This window comes from Rhinopithecus roxellana, chromosome 8 (assembly GCF_007565055.1).
Source record: "Rhinopithecus roxellana isolate Shanxi Qingling chromosome 8, ASM756505v1, whole genome shotgun sequence".
In the NCBI taxonomy this organism is placed as follows: domain Eukaryota; kingdom Metazoa; phylum Chordata; class Mammalia; order Primates; family Cercopithecidae; genus Rhinopithecus; species Rhinopithecus roxellana.
In genome coordinates this window covers 74730496-74746107 of record NC_044556.1, presented here as the reverse complement: position 1 = coordinate 74746107, position 15612 = coordinate 74730496, and the positions used below count along the sequence as shown (strand labels likewise).

At 51.1% G+C, this 15612-nt stretch overlaps 1 protein-coding gene across 1 annotated transcript in view; it reads right to left on the bottom strand.

Annotated features, from left to right (window-relative positions):
* The window catches only part of PLXNA2 (plexin A2), a 222950-nt gene extending 207719 nt beyond the window's left edge, over positions 1–15231 (bottom strand). The window contains 1 exon segment of the mRNA XM_010365623.2: positions 14517–15231. The gene's annotated coding sequence lies outside the window, so the exon portion shown is untranslated.
* Between the last annotated feature and the right edge of the window lie 381 nt (positions 15232–15612).

The following is a 15612-nucleotide window of genomic DNA, read 5'->3' as shown; positions in this document are numbered from 1 at the left end:
CCAGGCCTTCCTCTGAGACGGACCCTGGTAAAACCCATTGGCAGCTAAGATCCAGCCACATATCTGCAATTTGCGCCTTGTGCTGCCTCATTTCTTGCGCCTCAGACCCACTGTGTAACTTTGCCAGGCACATGGCCAAAGTGTGAAATTCACCTATGGAAACACCTTCTATGGCTCCTTGCTGTTGCCCAGATAGACTCAGCACTGCTAAGCACCCAAGTTCAAGTCCTTCCCCAGCTGGCTCTTCTTTCTCGAACCTCACTGCCCACCTCTCCCAGAGTGACTCCTCTCCCAACAAACTGGTTGGTCTGTTGAGTCCCCAAAACACCCTGCCCTGGAATGCTTGTTTCCACTCCCTTCTTTGCCTATCCATACCCAACCCATCCTTCAAAGCCTTATAAACCCTCTAGGGCCTCTCCACCTCCTTCTCTCTCCTCCAAACTCGATTAAAAACTGCTGGTTTGGGCACACACTACATTGCAGCATTGGCTGTCTTTTTTATGTGACTATTTCCTATCTCCCCACTGAATTAGAGGCCCTTTGAAGGCAGGAACAGTATCTCATGCTTCTTGGTATCCGTGCAGGGCTAGCATGATAACTTTCACTTCGTATTGTGCTCAGCCTGAATTGTCGAGAGCAGCGAGAGGCGGGGCCCAGGTGCTTATTTGCTTTCCCTCAGTGGACACTGTCCCTGCTAGTCGGCCTCAAGAAATGATTTGAACTAATACACTTGGCTCAGGGATCTGTCATGACTGATCTTCAGGAGGTAGTGAAGAAGGAGGTGAATGATTTAGGAAGGATCCTGGCTATTATTTGCCTTGAACCCACTGGGTGAGGCTAGATGGGTGAGGTGGGAAGAAAGATGGAGAAGAATGGGAAAATACCAGCTCTGTCTTTGAAGAATGTATAATCCAGATCTGTGCAGGAAGAGTCTTTGCAAGAGCACTCCAGAGTCGTTAACCATATAATATCATGGATCACATAAAAAGCATAAAATAATAATAAATGAAAAATTCACAATATAAAGTGATCAACAGAGTGGGGTGGGGGAAGTCCTCTTGGAAGGTTCCAGAACAGGGTCTTCAACAAGGAGGTCAAACTCACAGTGCTGGATGGCACAGAGAAAAGACCTTGGCCTTTGGAGGGGGACCTGGGCTCAAGTCTCATTCTATCACTTCCGAGTTCGGTGACCTTGAACATGTTATTTAACCTTTTGGAGCCTCACTTTCCTCAGCTGTAAAATGACACCTCACAGGGTTGTGGTGAGAATCAATGAGATAATGGATGTGAAATTGTTTTGTAAACTCTAGAGCTTTAAGTAAACAACAGTTACTCTTGTTTCTGTTTTTGGAGAAACACTGTACAAGGACATCATCTCCTGGGCTGCCTTGTATGATGGTGACAAACTCTGAGGGTTCTGTTTTAGCTTAAGAGAGCGGTGATCATTGTGCAGTAGAATGTGGTGACCCAGCACCTGCCTGCTGAGACCCAGTCCTCTCGGAAGAAACAAACAAGGTGCTGCTAGTCCCACCTTCTCCCCATGCTAACCTGAGGTCTTGAGTAGCCATTCCCACCAGTTCTATCAGTGGTCCCATGACTTCCAGGCCACCCCTCCTCTCATGGCCCTCAGGTGATTTAGGACCACTTGTGTTGCTCTTGCTGGTTTGTCCAGGCACCTGTGGCAGCACAGAAGGGCGTAGAGGAGGAAAGAGGAAAACTGGTCCTGAGGAGGAGGAGAAGATGCTGAGATACCAGCTCCTTAGGCTGGGGTCCCGCATTCTCTGGGCCCTTCCCATACAGGTCCGCCTTGGTACACAGGCTGAAGTTCCTCTTCCTTCCTTTTTTTCCCTGCCTCTCTTTCTCTCTAGTGCTTTTCTGAACCAACAACCAGCCTTCCAATAAAAAAACTCTAACTCCTTTTCAGGAGGAAGCTTCTTAAGCAGGCTATGTCCCCACCCTGTATCTTCCCACCTGCAGTTTCTATTATTTTTCTCTCTTTGTCTGAGACTCCCAGCTCTTGCAGTAGAGATCTTTAGCTGTCAGACAGCCTCTCCTAAATAACAGGCATTCTCACACTCATACACACCAAGCAAGGGGAGTGCCATGGAGCTGGATTAAAGGGGCATGCGGAAACTGAGGGGTGGCTGGAACTCTGGGAAGAGGTCTGACCACTTAAAGATCTTTTCTGTGCCAAGAGGTACAGACACTTGGCCTGAAGGACACTTAAGCACCTTGAGTGGCATCAGCCCCTTGGTGAAGGAGCATGGGAAGTAGACATTTGAGACCCTCGAGGCGCTATCTGCCCAGCCCCGGACCCCTCTCGGATCCCTCAGCCCGCTGTGAGGGAGAGTGAAGGGTGCAGTTTTCAGAGAGGCTGAGACAGGGAGAGGAATGTGCTGATGGGGAGCAGGGTGGGAATGGCAGGCTGGGGAGGGAGGACCTAGGGCAGGAGATGAAAAGAGCTCCCTGAGTGAGAATCTGGCCCTGGATGATGAATGGGGTGTGAGAGAGAAGCCGGGAAAAGGGTAAACAGCCAGGAGGGACCCAGGAGGGAAGCAAGAGGGAGGGGTGAGGAGAAAGAATGTGGAGGTCAAGGAGCAAAGAAAATGCTCCCGGAGTGATTGACTCAAGATCCAACATGTTCCACACTGGATGAAGGCACATGTGCAAGCAGATGTGCCTGGCCACCCGCCCTCCCCTCCACACCCCTGCGAAGGTGTGAGCACGTCTGTCTGCTCTCCTCCCAGATGCATTCCATGCCCTCTGGAAAACCTTTCTTCTGATGTTTGGTTCTGAGTCTGCAAGGGACCCCACTGTAATATGAACATGTATTTGTGCAGTGATTTTACAATTTCCTAAAAATTTCACATGCATCATCCCACTAATGTACCCCTTACTCAAGCCAGTGAGGTTGAGAGCAGCATCCGCATCACCAGTTTACAGGTGAGAGGACTTAGGTATATTTGAGGTTGAATATTTTGGCAAAGGCACCAGATGTGAAAATGGGACTCAGACTTGGGGGGTCTTGGAGTTAAACATGTCACTTGGCTTCTCCGCTGCCTGGCATTGCAGATGTCACCAACTGATATATCTTGGAAGAGATCACTTACTCAAGAGGATACTCTCTGCCTGCACATAAGCAATATTCTGCCCATAGTTGAGGATATCCTGTTACTACTCTTTGCGAATGGAGGTGGGGTCTAAGGAGCTGTGACTCAGAGTTGAATTCTTGGGGACCCCCTGTGAATGATTAGAGGAAAAGGTCTGGGGCTGGGAGCTGCTAGCCATCCACTGAATGCCATTTGGCTTTTGCCCAGTTCTGGCAGGAAAGAAGGAAGGCTGGGGAGGGGCTGAGGCCTGGACATGGCCAGGGGCTTGCACAGGTGGTGGCAGATGGAAAGGATCCAAAAGCACAAATCTGTAAGGAGAGACCACGGTGCCAGTCTCCCTCTCCCCAGCTGGCCCTTTATTGTGGGAAAGAATGCTAGCTGCCAGCGACCCCTCTGAAGACCAAGCACCTCTACAGTTCCTATAGCCAGCCCAAGAACGCAGGAGCCTCCTATCTGCCTTAGACTCCTCTCCTTACCCATCTCCTCCCAGCTCTCAGCCCTGGCCTTGCTGCTCTTCAATTCCCGACAGTGGCAGATCACTGATTAATTCAGGGCTGTTTAATAACCCTTCTATTTCGATGAAACAAGCTGTCTTGTTTTCTTTATTTTTAACACTGACTTTCGTTTCTTTGCTAAGCATCTTACTGTCATTTAAATTTCTCTGTCTCCAACCAAGCTGATAATAGACTGGAGTGAGCAGCTGCTTCCGTCCTGTTTATGACAATGATTAGAAGTTAGAGCTGTGCAAGCAGAGAATTGACCAAATCTCGGTTCAGAGGGGTCTGCTCCTGTTTGTAGAGGGAGTGTTAATTTTAACATGATTAGGAGAATTCTGGTTCCAGAGGAGACCAGGGCTAATCCCAGCCTAGCCTTCCTGGCACCCTGCTCAGAGGAGGCTGCCATGGGCCTGAAGGTGTGAGAACGAACTTTACTTACTTTGTAATTCAACCGTATGGACCTGACACTCCACTTCATAACAGAGCCTTTTCCTCCACTGAATTTGGATTTACTGAGCAGCAAACAGGGAAACTCAAGCTTAGAGAATTTAGGATGGGTGGGGCCCTCAGCTATCAGCTATGATATCTCTGCTCTATGCAGGAATCTCTTCTTGAGACCTGGCCGTCTTCTAGCCTCTGCTTGAATTCCCTAAATGTTGTAGAGCCCATTCCCTCCCTAGATAGCCTTTTCCAGGCTGGGATAGCTCTGATTAATCTTGCTCTTTCTTTCTTTTTGCAATACTTATTTGTGACTTGTAGGACCATGATTTGTGTGCATACCCTCTCTTGCCAGGTTGAAACCTCCTCAAGAACCTGGACAGTGACTTGTCTCCCTGCTACCATACTCAGTATATGGATATTCTATAAACACTTGTTCAGTCAAATGAAATTATGCTGCACCAACTTTAAAATTTCTTGCAAGGAATATATCTTTCTTCTCCCAGGTGAAGCTTCCTATTTTTCTCTATGCAGACAAATGTTGCCTCTTCCCATCCCCAGGCCAGGCACGGCTGGTTCCCCAGGGCCCTGCTTTTTCTTCCAGGCCCCCGGGACTGCACAGTTGGTGGAAAACTTGGCCAAGGAAGCTGGGGGCATGCAGTGGAAGTCAATTGGGTGGCCTAGACAAGGTTCTCTGGATCCCAGCACCCCTCCTTCCCTTCAGGTCAGCCACAGCTGCCCGAGAATGCTCCCAGGTGCATGATGTGCAAATCCAGTCTGGGCCGACCCTCCCTGCCTCTCATTCCCTCGCAGCCTTGTGAGACTGGAGCTCTCTGCACCTCCCAGCCAGCACAGTCTGCAGGCAGCTGCTTGGGTCATTGTCTCAGCCTCTTCAAGTTGTGAATGCTGAGTCTATAGAGACTGAAACACAAACAGTGCCCACAGTGCCTCTCGGGGAGGGAGGGGCAGCTTGGCCTTGCCAGAGCCATTGACTGTGCAAATATCAAGGCTTACTGTGGATGGAGGAAAGCTGGTTGGAGCTATTCAAAAGGGGGAGTTTTTTGACACCACACTGCCCAGCACCATGGAAGGGCTGTGGTGTGTGCTGAGGGCTGGCAGATGGGTAGAGAAGAGGAGAGGTCAGTTCTCACAGGGAATACTGCGTCATCGGGAGATGCCTGTCTGCTCAAAACCAAGGAAGAGAGAGATGGGGGAGGTCACTGGGCACAGTGCAGGGACAAGAGACTGTAGAGAAAAGGTAGCTAGTGGGCAGATCAAGAGAGTGTGGTGGGTGAGGCTAGGGCAAACAAACCTCCTAGCAATTGGAGGGCAGTGAATGGCAGCTTGCTGTGTGATTCAGAGCAATGCACTTACCCAGTTTAGACTTGGGTTTCACATCCACTATGAGGGCCTGGGTAAAAGCTACTATTAAACGCTCAAAAACATTTCCCAAGTATTCTACACCAAACACCTATTTATTCTGCAATTCAAACTCTTTCTTAAAAGGAAATCAAGGCATCTTGCTGCCCCCATTTTCTGCAGGCTCTTGGACAGTGCTATGGGATGTCTAGGACTCTCCTCTCACAGGCCCCATCCCGCACTCTGCACTTCCAACAGGGACAAGTCTCTTTGTGGTGCTTAGGGAGCTTCTTGGCCTACTAGAAGACAGCTGATGCTTCTCCCTAGACATCCTGCTATGTTTTGACCGATGATCAGTACTACCAAGGACATGATCCCTGAGACCCAGGGTCCAGTTTGGGCTCCTGGACTCCACTCCTGCTAACGCACTTTATGATGTGTTTGCTCCATCCATGTCCCTGCCCCTAGGAGCTCTCTCTGCAGGAGAGATGCAAGCCCTGTTGAAGCCAAGCAGCCAGACGCCCATGAGCTCTGCCTTTTCTTCTTCCATGAAGGGTTGACTCCCATAGCAATGCCAACCTACCAATCCTATGACAGTGTCATTCGTGTCCACTCTTAGAGCTCTGAAGGCACTAAAAATCCAAGGGCGGCACAGTCAGAATTCAAATTCCAATCCCACTGGCTAAGTGTTGACCACAAGCCCTGAATGTGGTCTCCTTGCAGGGCCACCATTGACTTTCTTCTCTATTTCCCATCTCCACCAAGTATTCAGCCCTTTATACTTTAGCATACAGATTTTCTTTAAATGAAATCTTATTTTTCTCAGAAAATTCCAAACAAATTTGGAGAGAGAGGGGGAAAATAACCCTAATTTTGCTTTTTATACCTGTTCCAAAATTTAGAATAATTTTCCCTGTTTCCAGCACTTGTCATTTTTCCAACTTACCTAACACCCTCTTCTTGGGCCTGACTCCAGGAACAAAGACAAGTGAGGGTGCTTGAGTATTCACTCCATTAAACAGCCAGAGAAACCAAGGTGCTGGGTAAGGGGCAGGAGCCAATTCTGCTAGAGCGTAATTAACCTCTTATCTCCCTCCTGGGACCAGGGAACAAATGGAGGGTAAGCACTGGTCAACAGGTGAGAAATCTTTAGGAAGCGGGAAGGGCTACAAGTGTGAAGGCAGGCACTTAGTTCCTGTTTGATTCTTTGACACTGGGCTCTTCCTGACCATCTGCTCTCAACCATCTCAGTGGGGCCTAAACCTCCCGCAGGAGGGCGCTGGGAGTGGCTTCCAGCTCCCCATGCAGTTCAGATCTTTCTCTCAGTCTGTGGGCCAAGAAAGCTGAAGAACTTGACCCCCTGGGGGGTCACTCAGAGTGGGGTGGTAGACTCGAATTTTGTTCATTTACAGATACACCTCGGGGGTGGGGTGTTTGCCTTACAGAAAACATGGTAGCCTGGGTTTTAATCTCACAGAGAGTGACGGGACTTGTTAGAAAGTTTTAGGCAGCAGGAGTGAGGGTGGGGCATCAGTGTCATCAGGGCACTGTGAAATCCCCAGCCGGCCCTGCTCCTGGAAAACACCACTGCCCAAAAACATGGAGCGGAGACCTGGAACGTGAACTTTGCTGACTCACAAGGGGCCTCCTGTCTGTGGACAGGGAAGGAGCCTGGGTCTTCCTGTCCGGCTTGGGCTGGACTCCCGCTAAGAACCCCATTCTCAGTGAAATTCAAAAAACTGGCTCTTCTCCTTCAGGTATTTTTGTTCCTCAGGAGAAAAAAATGGGAAACCGGGGGAGCAGTCAGGGGAGGTGGGAGGTCAGAGGCCAACGTAATATTTACCCAGCCCAGCCGAGGCCTTTCGCTTTTATGAAGCAGGAAACCACTTCAAAGCGGCAACATCCCCTCTTGCCACTTCTGTCTGCCTGCTGGTCCTCCTGCCTCTACACCCCAAGGCAGGGCTTTTCTACTCACCCTTTCCTCTGCTCCTGAACCTTCCACCCTCTCTCCCTTAAAGGGTGGAGCACGCTGCCTGGCCGGCTGCTCCCTCTAATCCCTGCTCAGAGGTAAAAAGACCTGCCCATAGTCACAGAGCAATCACAATCCATAGGCTCCCCTGACATTCTGAGCTGTCCCTGGCGTGCTCTTGTTCACTTAGTGAGTTTTCTATCACTCAGAGGCACTGGGGTTACAACTCCTCATCCAAAGCCCCATTCCACCACTAGAGCAGAAGCGGAAATGACGGCTAGGAAAGGTTCTAGAGACTGGGATCTAGTGGTTCTTTACATTGTGGAGGGGGCAAGAACTCCTTCTCTTCAGAAATACAAAACAACATGTACCCATATCATTCTTGAAGATATGGAATCTCCAAGGTTTCACAGGCCTCTTGAAGCCTAAGTATGGCCCTAGCTCTGTGCTTCCCAGTGCAGGGGTCTGTTCCCTGACAGCATCACTGATGTGGCTCCCCCAGCCTCAGACAAGGTGCAGGGAGAACATGACCTTCCTTTATAGGATTAGAGACTATCTTTGAGTTGAAATCTTCGTCCTTCTAACCTTTCTCCATTAGTATCCCTCTGCCCTCTTTGCGGACAGAAAGCTTAAAAGAGAATGGCTACCTTCTCTTTGAGTTGAAATCTTCATTCTTCTAACCTTTCTCCATTAGTATCCCTCAATCCTCTTAATGGACAGAAAGCTTAAAAGAGAATGGCTCCTTCTCCAGATAGCAAGCACATGGCAGAGGCAGCCCGAGGAGTGGACAGACTCCCCTGCCCAGCCAGGGTGTAGGGATAAAATCCAAATCTTCCCTCTCAGGTCCTTCCATTTAATAACTTCATTCAGATAAGAGTAGGTGCATGATAGCAGGATTCTGGCCACTTAAATGTGAATGTGGATGAGTAATATTATTTCCTGAGGCACCACACTGGCCTCTACACACCAGCTCCACAAGTACCAGAAAGGGATGCAATTTGCATAGAATACAACATGAAAACCCTTGGGAGTGTGCACCCTGGAGTCCTTGCTCTAGGATGTTGACTAATAGAAAACAACTCCAACGCTGTCCATTTACAATCCTCAGAGAAGAATGATGGAAAAATCGGGTAAGTAGGGGTAGCTGTGAGAGGCTGGAGCCCACAAGAGCATTAAATAGTCATCATTCTTCACAGGAAACTGTGAAGTTCTCCAGCACCTCTGAGTCTCTCCTGGAAATCTTCATCTCCCATGACTTAAAGCAAAGGCTTTGAGGAGCTGTCTGCTCTCACTTCCTCTGACCCCTAGTACACATTGTTAATGCCATTCTGCCTTTTACTGCAGGTATTTGGGGGTACTTGGCTTATGCAATTTCTTCCTTCCCTCCCTTAATGTACTGTAAATGCCCTGAAGGTAGAATCTCTTACTTTTTCATCCTTGTATTAGGAGGGAGGTACCACATTCTTGGCACCACAGAGATGATCGATCCCTATTTATTTAAACTTAAATGAATTCCAATTCCCACTTTCAGTGTCATCCTATTTGGTTTAGTACAAAGGGCAAGAATCTCTCCTTCTCTCCCTCTATACTACAGTTGAGAGGGAGGCTGTTTAGATAGAACAAGAGAAAGCCTGGGAGAACAACTCCTCCAAGAGGGCTGGGAGGGCCTAGGGTTCCTCTGTCAGAAGCTTCTGTCTTCTCAAAGCCTCGGAGAGAATGTGTGTGTGTTGGGAGGCACGGAGGAGACAGGCTCATTCACCAGCTCTTCACTCAGAGCCCTGGGATCCCTCCTCCTCTTCCCTCTGAAAGACAAGTTGAACTTTCCAAGGGCAACTCCACTGCCTTTTATCTCTCACCCTCAAAGTAATTTTAGCCAAAGAAAAGCAGAATTAAACTTTCATAACACGATACATTTATCTTGTTTTTTTTCTTTCTTTTCTCTATCCTCCCTTCCCCCTGCCCTGACCTCCAGGTACATCTGAGCTAAAGCAAACCAAGATGAACTATCAGGGGATGCTATCAGATCGGAAGAGACGCTGCTAAGCTCTGGCCTCCTGCCCATCCCAAAACTTCAATATTTTTCCATGCCCCTTTTAGGCAGTTATTATCTCCTTAGATGAGAAAGGCCTCTGGACTCTGCTGTCTCTCAGTATTGTCCTCTGCTGAAATGAAAGGGGGAATTCTAATTCAGAGAAAGACTCCCACAGAGAATATGAAGAAAAAGATTAAATCAGCGATACAACGTTGACATGCATTCAGTTCCTGAAAGGTCTTTAAAAAAAAAAGTCTCCTCAGGAGCAGTTTTGCTACCACCTGAGAGTCTCAAAAATCTGCATTTAGGGAGTTGGGAGATGGGAAGGCATGTAAAGGCACTTCGGGGATGGGCCAGAAACTTCTGTTGCTGATAAGAACTGGCAAGGGCCTTTTGGCGCGCCAGCCAGCAGATTGGACTGCCTGTTAAGTTGAGAATGCACTCCCTCCCTGCCACCCACCCCTAGACGTGACCTGTTGGGGCAGGCCTCTCCGGAGCTGCTCACAACCCATGCACCCCTGCTTAATGCTGCAGGCGCCTTCTCATCCTCTGCAAACAGACAGAGGCCCAAAGGTCTCACTGGCAATAGGACCCTACCAGTTGTGGTCTCTGGGAAGTGACAGCTGGAAGTTTCGAATATATCTCATCTATTAATATGTTTTTTCTTCTAAAAAAGAAACCCCACACACACAAAAGCCACTGTTTTGGGCCAAGCCTGGCTTTCAAGAGTCCCCTCTAGTGGAGATAACCTGCTACTTCGGCTTCCCAGTTCAGCTAGGAGCCTCCCTGGCCCAGGAAGATTCAGAAAACCCCCTTCTGCCTGCAAGGCTCTCTTTCCCACTTTCTCTTTATGTTCGCTCTGAGCTCTGTCTGCCCTGCCCCCATTCACACTGTCAGTCTCTCTGTCTTTATTTTCCCTTGCTGTCTCCCTCCCTCTCTCCATTTATCTGCGCCTGTGCCCATATCTTGACTTCTGTCTTTCCACGTGTGCCTTTGCTCCTGTATCTTGATTTACATCTTCCATCCACCTGCTGGTTTCCTCTGACATTCAGGATTCCAGGTCTGACTCGCTAGGAATGCCTTGGGAAGGACTTGGACCACATGGACTCACCTCAAAGGGCCAAAACAGCCACCCACAAGCCAGATCCACAGTGAGAAGCACTATGAAAATCCTAGTGGTTATAGAGCTATCTATAACCTGAGCTCAGAGCTCCTGCTCCAAATCCTGTGTGAAGCCAGTCGCTCCCTTCAACAGCTTCTCCCCACCTCCCTGCCTGCTTCCCAGTCTCTGACACACGCCCTGCCCTGCAAACAACTGGCAATGCCTGGGTAAAGGGACAACTGGCAGTGGGTAGGAAGAGTATGCTAGGGCAGGGGAAGAAGGTGAGGAAGAGGTGAGTGGGGGTCAGAGGCTGAGCCTGGGGCTGTGGCAGGACAGTGGAGACAGAGCGAATGTTAAGCTGGGGTGAGGAGGGGGGAGATGGGGGAACACCTGCTGGTCCTCTGAGTTTCCCAGAGATATTCTTTCACCCAAGAGGGAGACAGAACCGGGGCAGAGAAGGCGGTTAATGGTTAACCAACTGTAGGAGCAGAGAACTTTTGCACTGCTCAGGCCTCAGCCATTTATTTCAGCTATGCACCCTTCCTTCCTCCTCTCCCCTTACACTCTTACCCAGCAGGGACCCTGCTCCCCAACAAAGAAGTTTCTCGCCTCTATTTGTGCCCTCCAATTCCAGATGGAGCAGTGTGGAGCTAGATAAAGAGGTTCCATATGCCCAAATGCTAGGGAATGAGGCCCAGGAGAGCCTGAGGGCTAAGCCCAGGAGGACGGGGGTATGCTCTTCTTACCAGCCATCCCTCCCTCGCGCCTTGGGACCAGCTGTTTGACCCTGGGAAGAACTGCCTTTCTCTCTGTCTCCACAGGGCTCACCTTTAGAAATGACCAAAAGAGAAGTGGATGCACACCCACCCCTCATTTACTCTAATCAGGCATGAAATCTTTGTAACGAAGTGAAAAAACTGTTAAGGGAACCGGTTCCATTCATCATTGTTTGAACTGAACATATGTGAAGGGTAGAATTAGAATATTCACATATAATGAATTGATAACAGACTGCCCCTGGGTGGGGCGGTGGTGATTGGGGCTAAGGGGGGAATGCACATGAGCTGTAAAACTCCCAGCACCTCAAAGCCTGTTTCTACCAGTTTCCCTATGGACAGTCCTGAATTATTTCTAGTTAACAGACTGTAACACAATGCTGCAGTCTCTTTATGATCAGAACGGGGGTGTGGGGTGGGGGGCTGGCTAGGCGCTCCTTGCCTCTCCATTTGCCATGATGGACAGAAGTATATTATGCCTCAGTTCGTGTGTGCGGAGACAGCTGTGTGGCAATGCAGGGAGACAGCTGGTGGTGGTGGGGAGGTGCTGTTGGAGACAGGAATTGCCTCCCCCATACCAAACCCTATATCTTAGGGAAGCATAGAAAATGAGGTAGGATAGAAACTATTAAACCCCCAAACAGTGACAACTCTAGCACCATAAATATTTCATAGCACCTAAAGTGGTGAGTTTGGGCTGCTGTCAGCTGCTGCCTTGTATATTTAACCATGTCACTGGTTTCCCCTCCTGCTCCTGTGTTTTCTTATAACCTGCCCATGAAATAAAGATTAGCTGAGTAATCAGAAGTATTTGTAAATGGGAAAGGGACCTAGGAAACAGGTAGCTGTTCTTTGAGTGCTTTCTTTTTAACCTCATTTTAAGTGCAGACTTCAGTAAAACAGATGGTGAATGAACTTTTACATTCACCACATCTGCAGCTTTTGATGGTCAAGAGAGTTGCAGGGTAAATGCTCCCCTGGTGCTCTGAAGACAGGGGTAGGTATTCAGACCAGGTCTGAAAGGGGGCCACCAACTTTGTAATGGCATGGTTTTGGGTGATGGACGTAAGACACTGCCATACTCTTCATTTACACTTGGGTTGAAAAGCTAGTCAGCCCCCCTGTCCTGCTCCAGGCTTCGAGGGACCCCTGTCCTTATGCCCTGTCAAAAAGAAGGACCAGCTGGGATTTCCTTGGCAGACTCATGGTCCCTGGGTAGAGGAGATCTCTTGGTACTTTACCACTGCTGCTCTTCAGCATCTTCCCTGCACATCGCTCCAAATGTCATTTCCATTTAACTGCTTTGCAAGCCAATTTGCCCCCATCCTAATGCAATTTGCTGAGGACAGTGAGGGAGCAGAGAGGGCAGTCTGCATTGCCCTCCCTTTATCAGCGGGTCCCTGAAGAGGATCAGCTGCAGAGTGGAGGGAAATAGCTCCTTTAGGTAATGCTGGCTGGTGGCAGCAGGGGCAAGTTCCGGGATGAGGAGGGGTTGGTGGTGATGCTGGGTGGAAGAAGGGGAATGAAAAACAACCTCGCTAGGGTATTTTCACAGATTCCACTCTGTTTCCTTGGTTCCCTACCCTTTCTCCTCACTGCCCCTTCAGCCCCCAGGACACCACCGAGGAGAGATCCCAGGTAATTAGTTCAAATGGTTCTCTGTGAAGAGAGAGCGAAGTTAATGAATTCTTCTCTTGCCTGGAGGTCAGAGGGGAGAGGGCTGCAAGAAAATCTGGGAGCTTTCTGGGGTGATTGCATAAAAGTTGTGCTCAGTTAGGAATAGCTGAATTCCTCCAGCCAAGGTTATCTCTTCCTGGGGCTCTGTCACTCAGTAGAAGGTCCCAGAATCCAAAGTCAACCCAGAGGGAACAGTGGAGTTTCAATGTCTAGGGAAGAAGCCCAGCAAAGGAGGCAGACTGCTATTGTGTGGGGAGAGGGGAGAGCTAAACCTGACTCGTGCTCTCAAAATGTCCAGCCCAGGCCAGCCAAGATATTCATCTTGGCCTGCCGCTCATAAGCCTTGTCCACTGTGTACGTGAATGGAAGGAAATGAATGTGACCCCAAATTTCTGTGGGTTCCTCCAAGCCGACGGGCCCCCAAGTGACTGCCTCAAGCTGTGATTGGCAGTCCCAATCCCCTCAAACTGATCCTGCCTTCATGTTCCTTGCGTACCTTCTATGGTGTGCCACTGTCACTCTAAGATCTTAGATTCCTACAGGAATCCTGTTCATATTTCCATTGCCCACCTCTTGGGGCTCTCATTTCTAGACCCTTGATGACCTAGAACCTCAAATCTCTTATCCAACTTCCTCTCCCCCATTATTTCTATCCCTCCTGAGCAGAGCTGAGTTTGAGTAGGTAGGTCCCACTAGGGCAAGGGTCATTCCAAACAGGTGGACACTTTTTCGGGGACCTAGAATGGTAGTTTCTGGTGACTCTCTGGGCATCTAGACTATGATTGGCATTATAGAGACTACCCGTGGGATGGATAAAAAGGGCTAGAATTTTCTAGGATCCCTACCTAACTTGTGGGGTGGGGCAAGAAAGAGCACATGGAAGGAAATATTCTCAAATGGTTCGTAAGGAGCCTCTGGGACCCTAAGCAAACTCCCATTTCAACCCCCAGCACTCGCATAGTCCTCAAACTATGGGGCTGGACCCCTGCTGGGCGATACACCGCAAAGGGAGTCCCGGGAGATGAAACACTTAGACCCATTCAGTGCCTAGGAATCTCTCCCTGAGCCTTATGGAACCCGCGCAAATGATGTTTTCCCCTTTCCCTGATCTCCAGTCTCGGATCTGAAGGGACAGCCGGCGGCCACCAGGGACTCTGGCACTGGAGTGAACGCCCCCAAATCGATCGCTGGCCACTGTGGCTTTGGGTTGTCTCGCTGGTGCCACCGAGGCCCTCTTTGGGCTCCAGCTCTCGGGACAGCCTTGCCACCCCGAGCTCCCCAAAGCCGCAGAGCGCCGGCAGGTGCGCGGTGGAGGCGCGCCGCGGAGCGCTGCTGCCGCCCTCAGCCCGCGGCCGGGAAGCCCTGGGCGGGAGGCAGCGGCTCCAGTGAGCCTGAGATCGCGCGCACGCCGCGCTCCGGCCCGCAAAAGTGGCCGAGCACACACGGAGACTCGCCCGCCGCGGCCAAGCCCGGTTGCCTGGGGCCGGGACCCCAAAGAGGCGGGTGCGGGAGAAGCCGCCACGGGTGTGCGCGCCTGTGGGGAGAAGGCCGCTTACCCAGCTTGGCGACGTCGGTCTGTCCTTCCGTCCCCGCTCCGTCTGCCTCGGCCGCCGGCTGCTGAGGGCGGCGTGAGGCCCCTCTCCCTGCCCGCAGCTCGGAATCAGGGAGAAGACCAAATCCACATGGAGTCCAAATTCATTAAAATCCACATCAAGCCACCAGCCACTTATCTGTATTCCTGAAGTCGCCCCGCGGTCTCCGCTCCGCGCGCCCCTCAGTCCTCCGTCGCCCCGCAGCAGCCCCGCTGGGCGCTGTCGCCGGCTCGCGGGGGGCACCCGGAGGCGCCGAGGGGGCGTGTGGGGGTGGCCGGCGGTGTCTCTCGTGGGGAAGAAGCAGAGCCCCGGCTGTCTTCAGATTTTTCCAGCGCGACTTTCCGGGCTCCTCTGACATCAGCAATCCCGGCGCTTCCTTCCCTTCTTGCTCTCCGGTTCGTTCACAGTCCCATTTCCTCCGGGAGCCTGGCTTTCCAGATCTATTTCGAGGTTTGCTCCGCCAGCTGCGGCGCTCGCGCTGCCTACCGTTCCCAAGCTCGCGGGGTCTCTCTCCGGATCGCTTGCCCTCTCGGCTGAAAAATTCCCAGCAACTGCGCTCCGCTGCCCTCCCGCTCCAGTCTGGCGCGGATGCCTCTCAGCCCGGCAGCTCTGGCTCCCGCGGTGGCGGCGGCGGCGGCGGAGCCCCGAGCGCCGGCCTCCCTATTTTACCATGCAGCTCATTATCATAGAGGCCGCGCACGTTAACCCCCTCCCCGCCGGCCGCGGCCGCCCGAGCTGGGGCCGCGCCCGCTGCTGGCACCGCCCGCCACAGCCAGCCCCGTGCCCCCTCCCCCGCCCGCGCGGACTTCCTCCTCCGCAAGCTGTCAACAAAGGAGAAGCAGGTTTGGCATCCGGAGGCCGCTCTGCTGCCTGTCCTGCGCCCAGCTCAGCCCGGACCCATCGGCCACCTTAAGTAGCCACGGGGGCAAGGAAAATGCTGCCAGGGCCCGGGAATTCGAGTAGGGCCTTGCGAGCCCAGCTGGTTTAGCCCCCGGTGGGGATAGAAGGTCGAGCATTGGGGTTAGCGGGGAGCTCAGGACACAGGAAGAGTGAGTGAGGG